The sequence below is a fragment of the Sylvia atricapilla genome, chromosome 11, assembly GCF_009819655.1.
Source record: "Sylvia atricapilla isolate bSylAtr1 chromosome 11, bSylAtr1.pri, whole genome shotgun sequence".
Taxonomy (NCBI): Eukaryota; Metazoa; Chordata; class Aves; order Passeriformes; family Sylviidae; genus Sylvia; species Sylvia atricapilla.
Window position 1 is genome coordinate 4,882,099 of NC_089150.1, and position 20,316 is coordinate 4,902,414.

Below are 20,316 nucleotides of genomic sequence, written 5' to 3' on the forward strand. Positions count from 1 at the left end.
GTCAGCTCTGCAGTCCACAGCATCTGCCATGGAGCAAACCCTCACCCAGCTGGCTGCACATGAAAGCACAGGCAAAAGGTCTTGTGCACGCTTGTTCAGCTGGTTTGAAAAAGAAAAAGAAATGAGCGAGAAAATACTGGAGTTTTTTGTGGTTCCAAGTCCGGTGATTTCTCTATTTTATTCCTACCTGGGCCAGGAGGAGAGAGGGAAAACTAAAATAAAATTATCATATACCACTGCTTCTTTTCCATCTCTATCAGGCAGCTGCAGGAGCTGACGTGCAGACACAACCCCAGGCTGGCACGAGGAGGGACAACTGCTCTGTGCAGCTCTGCTGCAGATCAGAGAAGAAAAAGGACCAAGGACTTACCCAGGGGATTCATCCTTTCACGTTTCAATCCAAGGCAAGGCAAGAGCTCCCTGGGATCTGAGCTTCTGGTGGCCACAGAACCAAGACTGAACAGAAAGGTCTCAGTAAGCACTGGCTTCTAGAAGCTGCACTTCCACTCCTACCATCCACCTCCTAACCCTGCTGCTGCATTTGTGGCTGCCTTTGTTAGAACACTTCTGCAAATGAAAACAGATGAGTAACTATTGCTGCTTTAGCAAACTCCCAAGCCCATGGTCACTAATAATAGCTTTGTTCCTTTTATTACTAAACAAAACCCAAAAGAAAAAAAAAAAGTTTAAATGCTTGTATAAAATGCACATTGCTGAATGTTTTCTTTCATTGATGCAGGGCCACTTCACCATATGAGCTTAGGCTCAGGACTCTCAAATAATTTCTGTGATCAACATGATGTGGAGAGGCTGTTCAAGGGGACTTCCCTCATAAAACAAAAAAAAAATTAAAATCATCTTTTGTGCTTCTTCATTTGAGACATTGATAGTTCACTTAAAAGATAAATCTGAAGAGAGACAATCCTGCACAAACTGGAAGGCAGAGGCAGGTCTGAGCTCCCTGGCAGGAGAGCTGATGGGCTCAGGGAAGCAGAGGTGCTCCGGCAGCTCCCGCTGGCACAGCGCCGGCCCCGACTGTGCCAGGAGCAAACAGGTGGGACACAGGGAAAGGGCAGCCTGTGGGGAAGAGAAAGTGGAGAAGGGCAGCAAGACAGGAAGAAAACAGAGTGGAGATGAAGCCATTGCTGTGAAGTGACAGTGGGAGAATGACGGCAGGAAAGCCTTTCCCTCGTGTGAGAAAAAAGAAAGGAGAAAAGTGACAAGAACTGCTTTTGGTACAGAATTCTGCTTCTCCTCTCTGCAATCAAATCAATTATAGGAACTTCTGAGAGCAATAAAAATAACAGGGTCCCAAATCACCCCAAATCTGACAGGCTTTATTTGATGAAGTCGCCCACCCTTTGGCGTGGGGTCTGCTGTACCCTCCTGCTCAAGCAGAGGCCATGTCTCTCCCCTGCCTTTTTTTGAGGGGCAGGTTTCACACCAATTGTGGATTGAACTGTAGCACAACCAAGCCCAAGGCCTCCGTTATCCTACAAATGGTGCTGGAAAATGACTCGGAGCCATTGGGCTTTGGCTGCCCGTGCTGGAAGGTGAGTAGACATCAAGAAGAAAAAAAAAGCTGAATATTCAGAAGTCAGACCACAGCATTTTCACATCCTAAAGCTTCTAGGGTTTTTTTAGCTTATTAATTTCTGTTATTGGGCTGACTGCTTCTGAATGATCCCAAGCACTGCATGGCGAATGTTTTTTTTTTTCACAGGAAGTAACCAAGCCAAAAGCAGCGAAAGCATCCTCTTGTTCTTGTGTGAGCCCTTTTTTATCATTTTTTTCCCTTAGTTTATTTGAACAATAGCACCATGAAACAGCCTACAATAATGACTGTTACAAAATAGGAAGCTGAATTATTAGGCAAGCTCTGTCTGCGTAACTCAATCAGCCTAGGGAGGATATGACAGGCACGACCAAGACAAAGGACTGGACTCTGTGACCCCAGCAATCCTTCAGGATTCTGTTTCTGAGTTATTAAGAGCAGAAAGTTTGCTTCTGCTCCTTGATTAGAGGCACCATTCCTATAACTGCAGCAGCAAAGCACTGGCATTTCCCAAGAAAGTGGATCACCAGGTGTGCACACAGAAAACAAACACTTTGGAGAGGCTGGGATGAGAACTTTTCCCGCAAATAAGGTTCAAAATGGAAATTCCAAGTTTAGTATTTAACCTTTTGAGCACAGAGGGGACACACACAGCAAGAGAAGTAAATCATAAGTAGCCTTTAAGCAGACACCCAACAACAGTTCTTGCAAACTACCAAAAAATAACTGGTAAGAGTGGTCTTGAAGCAGTTGAAAGGTTCAACAGTACAGAAGTTCTACAGTCCTGCCAAGAGCATTACCAGGACCAGCTCTGGAGGGATGTATTTTGGACCAGACAACCAGTAACCAAAGGCAGCCACCCACCACCCTGTCATTACAACAACCCTACTGAAACTATGAAAATCAGGTCTAAGTGCTCCGCTGAATAACACTTTAGAGCCAACAGCAACACCAGTGACTGAGCAAGAGCAATACAGGAACCTGCAAGTGAATCATTAACGAGCAATGATTTCTCCATTACTCACTGTGGATATAGAGTTACTGCGGGTAAGATTTGTTTCTAAAAAAAGGGAACAGCCACCAACATGAGCACTAACACATTCATCAAAGCCCAGCACAACGTGGGAAGGAAAGAGGAAGGCACAGCTCTGAGGCAGGCTTTGTCCAAACGAGCTGCTCATTGAGGAGGGCTCTGTGGAGCAGAGAAGAAGTGCTGGGAGCAGCATCTCACACCATCCCCTTCCACAGGGCTCACAACTCAGGGGCTCGGGTCAATTGGGTGTTGATTTTGCATCACACCAAGAAATTATTAACTCATTCTACAAAAGCCATACAACTGCCAGGCTGCTGATAGAGATCAATAACCAACTGCTGAAACGTCAACAGTTTGACCTCTAGGCAAGTGTTTCCATAGCCCTTCACCCATGTTCTACAGTACACGCTCCCAGTACATGTTCCCCAAGCGTTTGCAGCCTGTGCAACTGAGAATAAGCAACAGGAGAGCTGAGTCGACATTCTCAGCCAATCTTTAGGCAAGATTAGCAAGCAATTAAAGCTGTTGTATGAGGAATTTTAAGTGCTCTACAACTTCATGCCAAACAAGAGCTAGTCAAGCACTGGAATTTATTTTTTGCAATTCTGTTCTACACAGAAACAGAGACAAATTTAAAGAAAAGATTTTTTGAAGCAAGGATTCAACCAATTACCAAAACATCTATTATAGTTTAAATACTAATGCATCTGAAAGAAAATCTGTACCAAAAAGGGACGTGCAAAGCATTATGATTGCTGCCTACCAGAACATTTCAATTTCAACTCAACTGGGGTGTTTCTATTACTTTTTGTCCTTTTGTCGGTAAAACATAATTAATGGTAATGCTAATTGCACCACAGCCGCTTTGGGTGCAGCACATCCTGGGAACACTTCTGAAGGCCAGAACTGAATCTCAGCCCCAAAAGCAAATGAGAGCTTTGCCATCCCTTACCTACAACCACATCCACCAGGACAGGTAGCAGAGAATACAGCTTTTGCCCCAGGAGTTGATCATTTAGCCCCAGCTAAAAGTCTTCATTAAGTTGCCAGGAAAACATAAAGATGGAATAACAGAGAAAGCCACACATTTCATCAGGGTAAGAGTTACAAGATGTTCAAGAGGAAAAGCTTGGTTTTAAAAGCTTGGAACTGTCATCCCCAACAACAATTGCACAGCTTGCATGGGTCTGATAATAAGGGTTGAAAATAATGATTTTCATAAACACACTCACTGGAGCAGAAAAAGATGTTACAATGAACAAAGCAAGTAAGCAAAGTTAAATAAGGTAAGTGAAGCCTGAGGTACAGTTTCAGACTGATCTGCTGTTCACATAAAGAATGCTCTAGTTGAAGATTAGGGGTGAGAAATAAGAAGTCATTAGCTCTTCTTCAAGGTTCATGATTCAAATCTGACAAAACACACACTTCAGTGTTTCCAAGCTTAAAGAAAATTCCAGCAGGGTCACAGAAGTCGCTATTTTTAGCTGGCTTAATCTCTGTGCACTCAAATACAGCTTTTGTACATGCACATATTTTGTTAGCACTTAAATAAAGAAAAAAAAAAACCCTCTGCCACCAAAAACTTAATCATCCATAATTTCTGAAAATGCAAATGAACTTTCCTCTTAATATTAGCTGCTTTTGAGTGAACAGCACTGAGAAACAGCCTATAGCTTCTCCAGCCAAAACTGCTGCCGGAAAAAAAAAAAAAAAATCAATCCAGGTCCTGGAAAATATTCAGTGACAAAACCGAGAAAGAAGAATGTGGGAAGTTACCAGCAATTAATTTCTTCAATAGGAAACAAACTCTTCCCACCCACAATGTACCTATCAGTAGAGCTGAGAATGTTCTGAAACCTGGAACATCCAGGCTGTGAAGTGCATTGGGAAGCGGCAGCCGGAAGGAAAGGCAGCAGCCCCACAGCCCTGGCATTCCTGACAAAAAGGGAATAAAAATACATTACAAATCAGTGGGCCTATCTTGCTTCCTTGGCTGGCTGCTCAGTGCCATGATGGTTTAGAGCTGGAGCTGTTAGAAGGGCAAAGCAAAGGGGTCAGACAAAGGGGGTTGGTCCAGAAGGCCTTTGGGGGGCCCTTCCAACCCAAATTATTTCTGGTCCAGAAATGGTGACATTCAGTCTTGGTCTCTTAATTTACTGACCATATACTTAAAAATATTTGTTCACCCATGTTAGAAAGGTTTCAGCCACAGGATGAAGAACGATGTGGCCCAGTCACTGCATCACTCACCAGAAAGATTAATAAGAACATTTACCGTTGCAATAAGAGTCTTGATACTCCTCAGTAACTCGTCTGTGCATGTATTGCTACACAGGCTCTACACAAGTAATTTACTCTCTGGGCCCCTGTTGTTAAATTCTTTATTAATCCCTGTAAGTTTGTCTGTTGACCTACTGTAATTTTAAGAGATTCAGAGACTGAATGTTCATACCAGCCAAACTCTTTTAATAGAATTAACTAGAGATGTCGTGTAAGCTTTTCATAATGTTGACAACTACTAAAATTCAGTTAGCTGAGCCAACAAGAAACCACTGAAACCTTACATATGCTCTTCTCATCAGGCACAGAACTTCATGAGGAGGCAGCAAATTTCCTGACTGCCTTCTTGAACAGTAATGGATAAAATCTGACTACAGAGTGGCTGAATTCCCCTTCTTCCCCTCAAACAAGAGTCAACCTTCAGCATTTTCCTGCTCAAACGCAACTCATGAACACACACGCAGGTTGTTCAGCATACTGCTATTCCACACCAGTGCCAGAGCACTTTTTATCACCTTTAAGCAAGTTTAGGAAACGATTATGGCTTGGAGAAGCACCTTTTTTACTGGACATCAGTTTCAGTGACAAATCCACAGCAGTGAGTTAATAGCTATTCAGAACTGAAAACAGAAGTACTTGACCAGTGTATACGCATTGGAAAAAATTAACCAGAATAAGTCAGAATCACTCCTTGTTAGTTTTCTGTAAGTGACAGAAATCTTCTAGCAGTCATAATTCATAACCAGCCATCATTTCTCTTAAGGTACACCCCAAGGAAACTTGATGTACATCCAAACTTCTGCAAGCTTGCTCCTTTCTGTTGGATGCATCTTTCATTCTCCCTGAGAGTGCAAATCATGTTCTGGAAAGGCTACAGCATGCCAGGGATTCTTAAAATAGAAAGGCTGTAGCTGGTGATACTGCAAATATAAATACAGCAATCGGTATAGCAGTGGGAGTAATAGCAGTGACATGGACCCAAAGCAGCCCAGTGGCCAAACTCTGCTGGCAAGCAGCCCATGGCTTCCCAAAACACAAGCAAGAGAAAGGGAACTGCCATTTAACTGTCTGAATGGGCATAATGCACACCAAATGAGTTGTGGTAAATTCACAGCACACTCTAACCTTTGGACTTGAGTGATTCTAAATTTAGGTGTTTCAGTGAAGGAAGGGAGGTAGGAGAGCTACAAAAATGCTTTAGTGAGGTAGCAGAGCGAGCTGATGGCAGCTCCATGTAATTATGACCTTGCTGCACCAAATAAAAAGCATTTGCAGCTGGCAGCTGGGGCATCGTGTCCAAGTGCCCCTTTGGTATGAGCAGGGAAAAGCACAACTCTGTCTTTCTGTAATTGCACCCTTAAGAGAAGGATACAAACACCAAAACAAGAACATCAAAGAAAAAAAAACTGACTGAGAAAGGCTTATCCACCAAACTAGCAAAGCCTGTGAACCTTCAAGTCTGCTTAAAAAATATTAGATGTCAAAGTTATCAAAGCACAGCAACAGTCAGAACTGTGGCCAAGTCTAATATAATAATGTCATGTTTATTTTTGTCCCTGACTCCAGACTAGGTGCTCCAGCTATATTTGTGCTTCTTGTAGCACTTTTAAGGAAACACACACATTGACTGAACAGAGCAGTAGAGGGTGTATTAATGATCTATTCCAGACAGCAGCCTTGCTGCATCACCAAGTTAATAAGCAATTTCAGCCAACAGAAATACCAGAGCATATCTTGAGAAACACTTTCTCCAAACACTTTAAAATTACTGTTTCTATCAGACTAAGGACAAACAATATTCCATAGGTTTTAGAATAATTTAGTAAGCCTTGTCTGATAAACTAAAACAAGAATATTTCAAGAACTTCATCTAAGAGGTGACTAAGCCTTCAGACATGTGAAGATCTGGCCAATGGTCAGAGTCACTCCAGCAGAGTCCATCTGGCAATGTCACTCAAGCCACCAGACACTGCAGCACAGACATCTTGACACAGCAAGTCTTCCCAAAACCTGAAGAAAACACAATCTCTCCAGCTTCTGCACAGCACAGAGCACTGGTGGGGAGACCCCAGTACTTGCCTCAGCACATTGTCACTGTGCACAAGTATTAATTACTATGTAGAAAACAGACAAGCCAGCAAATCCTACAAAGCCCCCACTTCTCACATCAACTCCCTAAGTCAGGCTTTGAGCTTCAAGACCAAAAGTTGCCTGCCTGTCTCTAACCTCTTTTCCTCCTTCCAGCTTGGCCTTTCTTAGCCCACATTTAGGATGACAGGCTGCAGACACCAGGAGCTGGACTCAGGCACCCACACAGAAAAGTCACTGTTTAAAGATCCTGGGCCAGAACCCCAAGACTCAAAGGAGAGCCCAGACCACCCTTGGTCAATCATGACCAAGGATTCAGCACAGCTCCTTTGCCTTGCCTAAATATAAAGAAAACCAGGACAGATGACTGCAGGATGCATCCACAAAGTACTTGTTAAGAGCAGCTGATGAACAAACATGTTCTGCTGAGACACCAAAAGTTATATTCTTTTAATAACAGAAAGCGATGTGCTCACAGCCACGACGATCACAGGGCACAAGCAGTTCAAGAGCTTGCAAGGAGTCTGCTTCTTCAGAGCAACAGCAACACTTGGAAGGGAAAGCACAAGCTTTTAGCAGACAAATTCTGCATTAGGCTTCCACAGCACTCACAGCGCCACCAGGCTCCAAAATACACCCTTTTGGGTTTGGTGTTTCTCACACAAGACAAAACCAGGGCACTGGGCAAAGCCATTTCTCTACCGTGAACTCTGGATGGTTATATTCCAGCTCCAGCATCTGCAATGTCACATGATTAAGGAAAACTATCAAATTATCAGAATACACTTCGCTGGGTGGCTGACCAAATCTAAAACACCATGAAGTGCATTGCTGCTCCAGTAGCATGTAAACATATGGATCATCTTTAGCAACACAGAGCTTTTTCACATGCTACTGGTTGCATAAACCAAGAAAAATGCTGCTATTGTGGAAGAACTGAGATGTTTCTATGGTAAAGTTCTTAAGGCATTAATTGCTTCATTTCCACTGCATTTTTCAGGAGCCCAGTTCTTAGATGCAAAGCCAACTCCCCTTAAATTCAATTAGTCTCGGGGAGGGAGGTGGTGAGGGGACAGGAAATAATAGCTTATGAACAGAATAGAAAAATACAATCAAGCCTCAACTTCCAATTCAATTTTCCTTTGCTGTATGACGGGAACATGCAAATTCAAGGCTGAATTTCTCCTCTTTCATGGCAGAAGCACAGCAAGGCTTTAACATCACTGCCATCATGCAGTACAGCCCTCATGCTAAATCCTGGTTATCCCACTTCTAGCCACAGAAGCAAACAGTTCTGAGCAAACAGGCAAAAATAAATCACAGTGAGATGACAGCTACAAAGCACACATTATGGTTGGTTTGGGTCATGGATATAAGGATTAATGGATAGCAAACAGAGGACAGAAAAGAAAAAAGTGACAGAGAGGTCAGAATCACTTGTCATCCTATCCTGAACACAAAACAAACTCATGTCCTGCCACAAGTGCTTGCTCTCTACTCTAGCCTGGTCTCAAAAGTGGATGGTCAGCAAAAACCTTACAACTGCCACTTGTTAATAAAAAGATCTTAATACAGAGTGCTACCTCTCCTTGTCCTGCAAGCTGAATTTGTAACTACTACTACCATTCTTTGTTTCTGTATTATTTTCCTATCCTTTGCACCCCAAATTAAGTAAGTTCACGAAAGAGTTGTGGGGATCACCCTTGGGTTTGTGCTGTACAAAACACTATACAGTAGAGAGTTACAGTTGGGATTCCTTTATACTGTGAAAACACAAAGAACCAAGATCTGGATATTAGGCACGAAGCTACAGAAATTTCATTTCTTCAGTAGTACAAGGAGAGGGCAGAGAACAAAGTGAAAAGAAGAAAATATAATACAAAAGAAAGAATGTAGCACAAGAGGCTTTCTCCTTCAGGAGGAAAGGGCACAGGAAAATGCAAGAAAAAAAAAGAGATGCAGAGAAGCAGATGTCAGGACAGAGTCAGTGTGTGAGGAACAATCCCAAGGGATGTGGCACAGGTGGAGTCTGAAGCACCAGCACCACGAGAAAGGGAGGAGATAGAGCAGGTGAGGCAAAAAAACACAGGGCCAAGAAAGTGTGGGGAGCACAACTGAGTATCACTGTAATAAGGATGGAAGAACACTTGTCAGGGTGTATGCAGAGACAGACAGATGGGACAGGAGAAGTGCACTTATGGGCCCAGGAAGAACTTAACCATCAGATCTTAAAAAAAAGGAAGTCATGTTAAAAAACCCCAAAACATTGAAGAATTGAGAAAATAAGGACGAGAAACCCCAAAGGCCTTTGGTTTTGTTCGTTTTAAGGAAAGGCCAAGTGTTGTGTAACAAAATCTAAAGAGCTGCTTCACCAAGTGAGCTAGTCAGAGTTCACTCTGTGCATGGGACCATGAGAAGAGCACTTCCCAGCAGACAGCACAGAAACTTCCCTTCCCAGGAACCTGAAGGATGAGTAGCAGCCTGCTGGTGTTGTTGCTGTCTGCCAGGTCTCTCCAACTCAAAGCTCCAGCACTGACTATTGAGCTATCCCTACCTGTCAAAGAATATCACTGCCAGTAGCTTAAGGCCATGATTACCAGTAATTGCAACTAATCCAGCTCTGGCTGCATGGAGGGAAAGGTTGTTCATGTTCTGAAATATTTTGCAATAAACTCTTATTTTACAAGCTCACAGGAGAATTTTACTTGATGGCACTAACATCAGATGAAATAACAACGGGACTTGCAAGGACAAGGATCCTGTTCCTCACTGCTGCTCATCTCCATCACCTGAGGGTAAGCTGCTCCCTTCTCTCTTTCTATTTCCACATTTGGAAAGCAGGAACGATGATAAAGGCCTCTTCTATAAGACTTTTTTTGAATTAGAAAACACAGCCACTGTTGTCCGAGTGCAAACAATGGTCCCTGTTCTAAAGGAAATGGAGAGGGGCCAAATGCTTGGATGTATAATCCAAGCAGAGCTGCACCAAGGGAGTGCAGTCTGGCAGAAGGTACGTGGCAGGCCCAGAGATGCTCAGCAGCACTGGCATTAAGGGGAGGAAACACCCCCCTGTCCCTGACTGCTCTGCCCCTTCCTCCCTGCACCAGCCAGAACAACGCTCCGCACACAGAACTCTGCACTGCTCAAGCAGCTCAGCACTGACTGTGTTTAAGCTCTAGACACATATATAAAATAATTACAAAAAACGCTGGGATGCTGAAAAATTTGCTTTCATATTCATAACATGTTCCTTTTTGCCTCTGCAGTTTTCTTCTGATGCCTCTGCCCGTATGCGAACCGAAACTGGTTAAGTAACAGTGCAGTTCACCCTTGATGATGCAGAGTTTCTAATGAGGGACTTCCCAAGAAAATAATACCCAGACTTTGAGTAATAATTATTCATACATGTTATAAATAAACACAGCTCCTAATACTTTTAATTAGATGGTTTCCACCAACAGGTTATGTTCCCTTTAAATATTTACGTTGTGAAAAGAAACCATACAGCATTTATCCAGTGATGGAGGAGTTGAAGAGTGGACTTATATCAAAATGGACTTACTCTCTCTTTCTCACTTGTAAAAACTGATGAGGAGCAAAAGCATTAATACACTCTCTTACAGACATTTGAACAAAATAAATTGTTTAAATGGGTAAACAATGGGTATCAGATGGGTGTTTGCCCATCTGCATTAAAAGTTACAGTAACATTTAAAAGTATTAAACAAAGCAGCTGCTTAGTGACTTGTTTCTGCAATTCCTGACAGCTTCCTGTACTCAGAGGCTTCTATTTTGGCACATTCCCTTGAGCACTTTGGTATTTTACCCACTGTTCCACTACCTGAAAACAGTCCATTTATCGAAGTCCCAAATCCTAAAGCTCTGTATTTCCCCCTCCACATTAGCACATCAGGAGGATTAACTCATACATACACCAAATCTCTATCTGCTATTTAATTACTTGTTTGCACTGCCACAGAGCACAGGAGCAGTCAAATCAATCAGCATCTTGTACAAACAGCACCACACAAATAGCAAACATGACCACTCATGTCCTGAAAAACTTTAATTACAGAAGACAGACAACACAAGAAACATTAGGGGAGACAGAAAAGTGCCAGGAGACAGCAGCAGTCCTTACAACAAATGCTAGCCAAAGGTTTTGTTTGTCTTTTCTAATAATGACAAAAAAGCCTGAACCACTTCCTACTGTGGATCTCTTCTTCCATTTGAAGGAAGGAGAAATATCTTTTCCATATGAAATGGTCAACTTATTTTGATGCAGCAAGGCCAACACTAAGTTTTACTTGAAACAGCATTGTAGCTGGGAGTCCTCCCAGCCCTTCCTCCTCAAGTGCTGCTCTGCTGACCCTTCCCCTTCATTTTCTTTGAATGACACTGCCATAGAAGGGTTGCAGCAGAAAGTATCTCAAGATCACCTTTACCTGCCAATTCATCCCCTGCACTGTAAGCTGAAGATCTCGAGGAAAAGGATGGAAGACAGATGGTAAAAAATAAGCTAACAGGTCTCTTTCTATTAAGAGCATCTCGTTAGACAACAACCCAAAGAAACAGGAGAGATGGGGCAAAAAAAGACCAGGAAAAGGAAAGAAAGGCAGGTAAGCAGATTCAGCCAGACACCTGCTGCAAAAGCTCTGTGAGATGACTCACCCCGTGTTCTGCTCCCCTCTCCAGCTTAGCTCAACACTGGATCAGAGGGATGTGCTACACATCAGGAAAAAAAGGGTGGAGTTGACAGAACATTTCCTGGGCAATCACAGGAGCAATAAGCAGCCTGTTTGTCCACCCAGTGCAATTACAGGAACAGCAACACTGCTCAAACACACTCAGCACGCCAGAGAGCCCTGAGAACTGCTCCATCAGCCTCCGCTGCCCGAGTGCAAGAGGCTGGAGAGAATCTGTGCCTGGGGTAGAGCAGTGTATGGCATCAACTGGGAACAGTGCAGAGGCTCCTGTGTGCCACCAAGAGCTGTGAAAACGTGACACCCACTCTCTGCCATCTCTCAACTTACAGCAACAGTTCCCTAATAAAATCATTTTAAATGGCTCACAAAGATAACAATCACGGAACGCGATCTGTTGGACACAGCAAAAGCTCTGGGAAGGGAAAGCAGCAGAGCTGTAATACAAGACAAATCTGGAACAGTGACTTCCAGAGCAGGAAGGGAAAAGGTGAAGAACATGTAGGAAATTATGGCAGCCAGTTCCCTTTACTAAGAGATAAAACCACCTCCACATTGAAAGAGCAAGTATGAGAAGAAAGAGATGGGGAGCATCCTGGGGACAGAAGATGGACACAGAAGGATAAGGAAAGTTCTCACAGCTAAAGATATATTTGACATACTTAATTTCAAGCCAGAAAGAATGGGCAAGAGACAGATTCTAAAGGCTTTGAGGGCCTCTTTGTGCTGCATAAAAGACCTAAGGATCTTGTAGGGATACAGTCCCACTTATTCCATCAGAAGGGCCAAAGGCACATACACAACAAAGAGAGGGACTGAAGCCAGAGCGAGGAGATTAAGCAGAAACTCACCTTGACATCAGCTCCCAGCCAGCTGCTGACGCCTGCCCTAGAAACCCTCCTGAAAAAGCTCCCTCCAGGCCGGAATGGCTCACGCTCCCCTGCTGCCTTGTCCCTCTGGAACAAGACTCCCAATACCCCATCACCTCCCTTCACACATCCAGCCAATGCCTGCACATCCTGTGCTATTCATCTTTCTCATCTTCTCTTCATCCTCATAGCAGAGCTATTACCTACAACGCTCCTAATCACAGTTAATTGGGTGTCTGCTATATGGAAGAGATCCATAATCTTCAAAGCATCTCCTAAACAAACTGGAGCAGGAGAGATTTCCCCCTCTGCTCAAGGCATTTGGCAAGAGCACAGCAGCAGACATTACACCAAGTAGCCTTTTTGTTTCCACTCCCTGAGTCACAACCCTATGCATCAAAGATTGATTTCACACCTATCTGGGATGAATGAGCTTTCCTAAACGTTTATGACATGTTTAAGAAAAAAAAAAAAAGCAGCAAGGGGAAGGTATGACTCACCAAGTATTTGCTAATCTATAGCTGATCTGCAGAAGATATTACATTTGTATCGTGTTTCAGAAATAAACCTGCAGATTTCAACACTTATCTTAGACCTACAGCACGGCACTTAAGGGTTATGAGTTACCACAGCTGCTGGATGGACAAACCACTCACAGTAGCCTTCTCCAGGAGACATAAAAATACCAAGGCACACAGATCAGTCAGAAATAAAAGGCTTCTTTAAAATTACATACTCATCGATTCAAGGCTTTTTTCTTGAACTCTGCTACAATCCTTACTCTCTTCTATTAGAGGTAAACGGCAGCACAAAATCAGCAGCTTCAAGTTTACTTTATTTCTTTTTAACCACCAGAATTCTTCTCAGGTTTCCAGAAGGACCATGTTGTCTCTTCCCATCCTCAAAGGTATTTGGCACAAGAAGAGGCAACGCCTGTACCAGAGCTGAACAGATAAACTGTCTCCCTTGGCTGGCTGAATCACTGTCTTAAATTAAGCACAAGAATATGGAAAATCCCAAGCTTTCCTTTGCCTCCCCATATTCCTACTCCCTGTTTTAAGGGCAAAGTCCTACACAAGTTGAGGAATCAGTTTTGCCCCCAGGTACAGACAAGTCAAGTACATGACAGCAGGCTCCAGATTCCTTGGCCCAGCTATGTTTTCTACTCCCAACAGCAGACCCTAAAGTTACTTTCAGGAGATGAATCCAAGCAGAATCCAACCACACAGGGGATCTTTATGCAAGGAAAGGGACAGTAACACTTAGAGCCAGACCTGGAGCAGCAGTTTCTTCTTTAGGGAATCCTACAAATACCCCAGCACAGATTTTTTGCACCACAAATGCTTAAGCCTGCAAAAGCTGAGCAGAAAAGAAATGGCACCTATGGAAAAGGTTTTAAACTGCTGAAAGATCCATTTTCCATTGAAACCACTGGGGTGGGGAAGGGATAACTCCCAGGGAGGTTGGACCTACCACAGCTGGTGAGTGCCAATGAACTGAACTTGGAATTAAGAAGATGAGAATTGACACCACAGACCACACCACCAACCCCAGCACCTTCACAACAGTAACTACCAAGTTCAATAAAAGTACAAAACCCAGTTATTAGGGAAGCTTATCCCCTGCTATTCCCAAAGCACAGAGCTTTGTCCACTCTAGCAGATGCTCACTTGGCTCAGGGTTATCCAAGCACATCCAACTCTGCCAATCCCTCAGCAACAACCCAACAGCAGTGATGTTCACAGGACACAGGCAAAGGGTTCTCTCTCCCAAGCAAAGCCACACACAGTATTCCACATATTTTCATAGAAACTCTTTTTTCCTTGACCATCCAAAGATTTAGGACTGCGCTGTGCCACATACAAGAAACAATGCAATCTTAACAAGAAAACTTAACAAAACTAAACATGAGCAAAAACATAAAACAACTAAAACGTGCACAAAAACAGAGATGGAAAACCTCAACACCAACATTTATCTAAAATAATATCCATTGACAAGTTACTGGACATCAAAGCAGACAGAAGACAAATAATTGCAGTATCCACATCTGATGCAGAACCTCCATGTTCCACTGCCACTTGTCAGATGGGATGGGACACAAAAAGTACATCGTGGCAAATCAAGTTATGTCCCTTAACCTCCACCAATATAAGGCGGGGTTTTTGTATGCTTGGGGGTTTACTTGTTTGTTTCAGTTCATTAATTTTAGGCTTTTTTGATACTTTCCCCCATTTTTTCCCCTTTACTTCAGCAGACCCAAAGCCTTTTTGCTAGTTTTGACACTTTCTTTTCCCCAGTCATATTTTTACTGTGTGTGGGCACTTGAATTCTCTTTGATTACAAAAGAATTAAGCACTCAACTACCTTAAAAACCGTGTTTCTTTTCAGCATGTTGTTCCTATTGTACTTTCTTTTATGTTCCACTTCAATGGCTACTAACATACGAAGCCTAGGTCTTTGTTTTTTTAAAATAAAGCAGATCTCCTGACAGCACTGGCAATAGAGGCATTGCTTGAACAGAGGAACCAACAGTTACTCTTAACAGTGCGTGGTCATAAATGAGACAATCCCCATTAACCCCGGCTAATAACCACAATTTCACATCCTACAAAAGTCCTGCTTGGCAAAAGAGGAACAGGCAACCTTCAATTAACTCTTTCTTTCTTGTTTAAATATAGTTTCTTGAGCTTATTGGTGACCAAATCCCATTTGCCTAACTCATGAGAACGTTTTATTTTGGTGGGAAAACTCCAAGAATTAGGCTTTCGTTCAAATAAAATCTAAAACTGACTTCAGGTTCTCTTATGGGCTTCATGTCACTAGGGAGGAGTCTGATCTTTTGCCAAGGCATTGAATCTTCCTCCCCACCAGGTAAATTCTCACTGGGCAGCAGCTGGAAAAGAGCTGGATGACTGACACACATGAATCCGACAACTGAAAATAAGCAGATTGATCTGTTATTCCCATTCTTGCCAGCAAGTGTTGCTGTTTACCAAGGGAAAGCAAGAATAGGGGGGAAAAAAACCAACAAGAAAAAAAAAAAAAGTATTGCTAAATTTTCTTATTGTGTTTGTACCCAAATCTTTCCATGCAGAATTCTGATTCATCACTTGAAACTCAATGTGGCTTGAGAAGAACGTGCTTTCAATAGCTTCTGAAAGCAAAAAGCTTGCAGACTATTTTCTGAAAAAAAAAAAAAAAAAAAGAGAACATGCATATGATCTTCTGCAGTGTTGATAAGCACATAGCAAATGCCCAGGGAGAAAATTTGTGTGGGGAGATAACTGCAGAAACTATTCTTAGTAACAGAGTTCTGCATCTGTTAAACTAACTCTGTTGGCACTGCGCTGAAAATTTATATTCACGAACACGTGTTCCAAATGTTGTGAAAAAGATACTATTTTAAATCCTGGTTTATGTAACCTGAAACATCTCAGAGAGCTCACGGAGGTATTTTCATTGCGTACCAAGGAGGAGCAGAGCCTGGTGGTCCCAGCACAGAGGGGACTCAAACAAGAGCCGGTGGTGGATGGGCAGAAGAAGCCCTCTAGTTTTAAAATCATAGCAAAAAGCAGAGCAAAGTCCCACCAGCCACACAAACAGGTTATACAATCACAGGCCTAAACGTGGATGAAAACTAAGGCTTTAAAACTGGGGTTTTGCTGTTTAAACTGCTGTCACTCAGCACAGGGAACTGATCTTTAACAAAACATTTAAGTAAATCCTCAGTGTTCAGTATACCGTGCCATTCCGTTTTCTGATCCTGCAGCAACATAGGATTCCCAGGCAAGCAATAAAGCCCTTAAGAGACCTGCAGATGAAAATAATATAGTGCAAGCCTCATGAGTGACAGTGAGTAAGACAGGAACTTCATCTGAAGCCAATGAAGCGGTAGATCCCCAGTTTTATATACAATTATATTGATCAAACTTCCATACTTGTTTTAACCATCTTATTTCCACTCTGCAGACTACTTTTCATAGGGGAAAAAAAATCATTACAGACTTTTTATTCCCTTCTATCATCAGCCACTTTTTTAAGTCCTCCCATTTCATTTTTGGACATTCTGAGAAGCTGTGTAGAAGGTTCCTCTCTCCCCAGCATTCTGATAGTGCCTCCAAAGGTAGACCAAGCAGAAACCATGGCAAACTCCCTATTTTTGCTAACTCCTTTGTGGTTATGCCTCTAAGTGTCAAACAGAACTGGACCCCTGGATGCAGCTGTAAATAACTGCTGTCAAATGGAGTAAGACCATTCACTTCTAAAGCTGTAGCTGACATGTCATCAAATGGCTGAGAATGGTCTCTGTGCTTGACAGCACCTGATGACAACTGTGATATCTTCCTGAAATTTTAAGTGAACATGAGAGACTCAAAGTTGGAAAGGTTTTAGAGAAAGAAAGAGAGAAAAAAAAAAAAAGCCTGGAAGTTGCAGGGACTCCAGAAAAACTGTTTTTTACCCGGTTAAACAGCCAAAAGCAGTATTAGATTGTACCACCCACACCAGATTTGCTCATAACCCCTTCCTCCTGGCTCTCAAGGGGTCATATTCTGGTACCCATTTTGAAAAGCAGCCTCCCCTTTTTAACCACCTTCTATTAAAATACTTTTTCTTAAAGCTGATGGTACAGACAGGCCTTACAGTAGTTGCAGAGAAGGTATTTTTTTCCTGCTGAGCCATCCTCATGGCAACAGCCAGAAATACCCTTCAGTAACCCCTACGTGTCAACAAGCTCCATTCCAGCCCAGGCTGTTTGGTATAGCAGCTCTTTCACAAGTCTCTGGTGGGACTGTAAATTCTGGCAGTGTCAAATGCATTTCCTTTTATTACAAAACCATTTTGAAGCCATCAGAAAGATTTCTCATTTGTAAACTAGCACTTCTATATTTAGGCTGTTACTTGGATTACAGATTTATTTTTTCTTCCTGACACTGCAGAAATGGAGGAAAATAAAAGGCAGGAACACTAGCAGAGGCGAGCAGGCAACTTTTCAAATACTAGAAAAGAGTTTAAGTTCTTGCAGAAAGGGGACTGTTCTTCTGGATTTGAAGGAAAGGCCCAATTCCCAACCTCCAGATGCAACACTCCCTGATTTCCTCCCTCTGTAAAATGGAAACTCTTCCTCTGGCCAGGCTCACCTGCAATGTGACTTGTGGTTTGCTTCAGAAAGCCAAGGCTCAAGGTATTACAGGGATGTGAGGTGAAAACCCAAAGATTCATTGAGTATCCTGTCAGGAGAGGACCATTCACTTCCATAACTCCCAATTTCCTCTCTGCTGAAAGCACAATACAACTTACTGACCCCACAGCCAAGCCAAGGGAAGCAGGTCCCCCTCAGAAGCCATCTGCTCCCCAGAGACAGGAGCCTTTTAGAAACACTGGACTAAGTTATTTTAACACGTACACCGCAGTACATCATGATACAGACTTCGCGTGTCAAATAAAATATGACAAATAGTTGATGAAAGTACAGATTTTAGTTTTTCAACTAAACTAAGACACTGGGAGAACAAACAAGTCTCCTGTACGTGCAAAGATGAACACAGCTTGGCGTGAGAGACTGCTACATAAATTCTAAATCAAAATAACAAACATAACTGACAGGATAATGACTAATACCTCATGTAAAGCAAAACTCCTTCTTATGGACTTGGGAGATTTTGGTGTCTTGGACTGGATTCTCTCAATTCAGATGAGTTTGTTTTCACCAGTTCTGGAATAATTGGCTCAATTACCTCCTCAGGGTAAAGTATATCCAAGATTTTGTTCCTTGACTAGAACCTGCTCTGCTGCTAAAACTAACACCAAGGCCTACCCAAACGGCTCGGTACAAATAAACTGGGGGAGGGCTGCATACATTACATCCCAGATCTCTGGATAGACTTTTTTTGGGGGAGGAGGGCACTGTTCCAATAGTTTCTTAAAATTACGGCAGCAGAACAGAGTGTGAAGCTGGGTGGCAAGGAGCTGCCAACACATCAAGCACTTGCAATGATTCATTAGTCCACACTTTGACGAGTTGTTCCTGGGCTTGAAACAACGAGAGAAAGAAGGAACCAGACATCCAACCTGCCAGAGCTTGGCTGAGTGGTGCCAGATCCCAGGTGCTGGGCAAGTGCTTGGGAGAGGCAGAGCCACATTCTGCCCTGTTCAGCTCCCTGTCTCCAGTGGGAAAGGACACAAGCCCAGTTCTCTCTGTGATCTGCTCCCCTCCAGCATCCACAGCCATTAACTGAGTCCAGCTGCCTTCAGTGTCTGGTTTGTCCATGAGATTGCCCAATCTTTTCGAGTCTTCCAGTACAATCTACTCCACAGCCTCCTGAACAACCAAATCCATGTGTTAACTACCTGCTTAAGCTTATTACTTTCCCTACAAACCTGTATTATTTAATTTAATGTGTTTTATTTTAATCCAGATAGGTATCACGTGGAATGATGGAAAAATGGTTTGCATCTTGAAGTCATATGCATTAGCTGGCAGAAGAAAGAATAAACCAAGAAAACAGCCATTGGCAAGGGACCCCTTTGATGGTTGACCACATTTGTACTCAATCATCAACTAATATCTGCCTACTTTCTTTGAATTAAAACATTACCATAATTTCCTATTTATTGAACCCTGATCTCTGTCTGTTTTTCCAATTAAAACTTCTTCCAGACTTCCATCCACCCCTTCCCCAGAGAAAGGGTCTTTGAAAAGTTTATATCAAATGCAATGTCTAATTTAGCCTGCTCCAGCTATTTCCAGATGGCCTCCAGTGTGCTGAAGTTATGCACTCACAAATTTCCAATGGAGAAGAAATAAATGGAAGCGAGACAGAATTTCCAAAGTAAGAACCTTGCAAGTACCTCAGGAATTACAATACTTCATTTCTTCTAATAAAATCACATGGAACTGGATCCAATTCAGAGATATCAAACTCCCAATGACCTCACCCTTGTCTCCAACCCAAACAGCTTTTTCATGGAAAGAGGGCCACAGCACATGCAGGTATTCAGACTGCTGGCATACCTTACTGGAATCTCTTGCCTGAAAATCCAGCCATTAACATATGGAAGAACTGAAGCAAGTGCTTCTATTTTTATCATATACCATCTTTTCTGAGTTATGATGTTCTCTGCATTAAAGATATTTGGCAAAAAGACAAAAAAGACAGAAAATTGTGAATTAGGATCAAGACTTACAGCACAGACCTTAGTCTGGCCATCAGTATGATGGTACTGTTTTCTCCATAGGATCCTCATTCAGGTTTTGTGCTGCACAGCACAAATATTCCCACAAGAGGAGCTCCTGAAGAGCATTATCAGGCAGTTCTTATAGGAGGACAGCCTGGAAAATCAGGAGACAAATATGTCTCCATGTTCCTGTCTAATACCAGAAGCATCAGTAAAGCAAATATTCTTCTGCTTTTGTTACAACAGGTTTTGTCACTCGACCACAGGCATTACTTCCTTGGCATGTCACATCTTACCTGAGACCCTATAAGGTGTTTACCCTACAAGGCCTCAGGTAAGGCCCTGCTGCCATGAATCTCTGAGCTGAACCACCACAAATACCCAAGGGGACAGAGCTGGGATGCAGAGCCTCAGGTTCCTGATGCTCAAAGAAAGCTGGTCACAGACAATGCCACATTTCTCCAGCAACACCTACTCAGTGCTTTATCCCACCTACACAGGAAGATCCTCAGAAGTTCCTCCAAGTGTACCTGCCCTGATCAAGTCCATCAGCAGCTCTCTCCTGGGCAGGACACGGAGCAGGTTCTGCCAACAGTGAGGCAGTGGGTG

General features: G+C 42.8%; 1 protein-coding gene across 5 annotated transcripts in view; it reads right to left on the reverse strand.

Moving 5' to 3' along the window:
* The window catches only part of MITF (melanocyte inducing transcription factor), a 101,314-nt gene that overhangs the window by 62,099 nt on the left and 18,899 nt on the right, over positions 1-20,316 (reverse strand). Inside the window, exon 2 of one of the 5 annotated variants that reach the window (XM_066327196.1) lies at positions 371-456. The exons of the other annotated variants lie outside the window; for them this stretch is intronic. The gene's annotated coding sequence lies outside the window, so the exon portion shown is untranslated. The remainder of the gene's footprint in view (positions 1-370; positions 457-20,316) is intronic. 5 annotated transcript variants of the gene reach the window in all.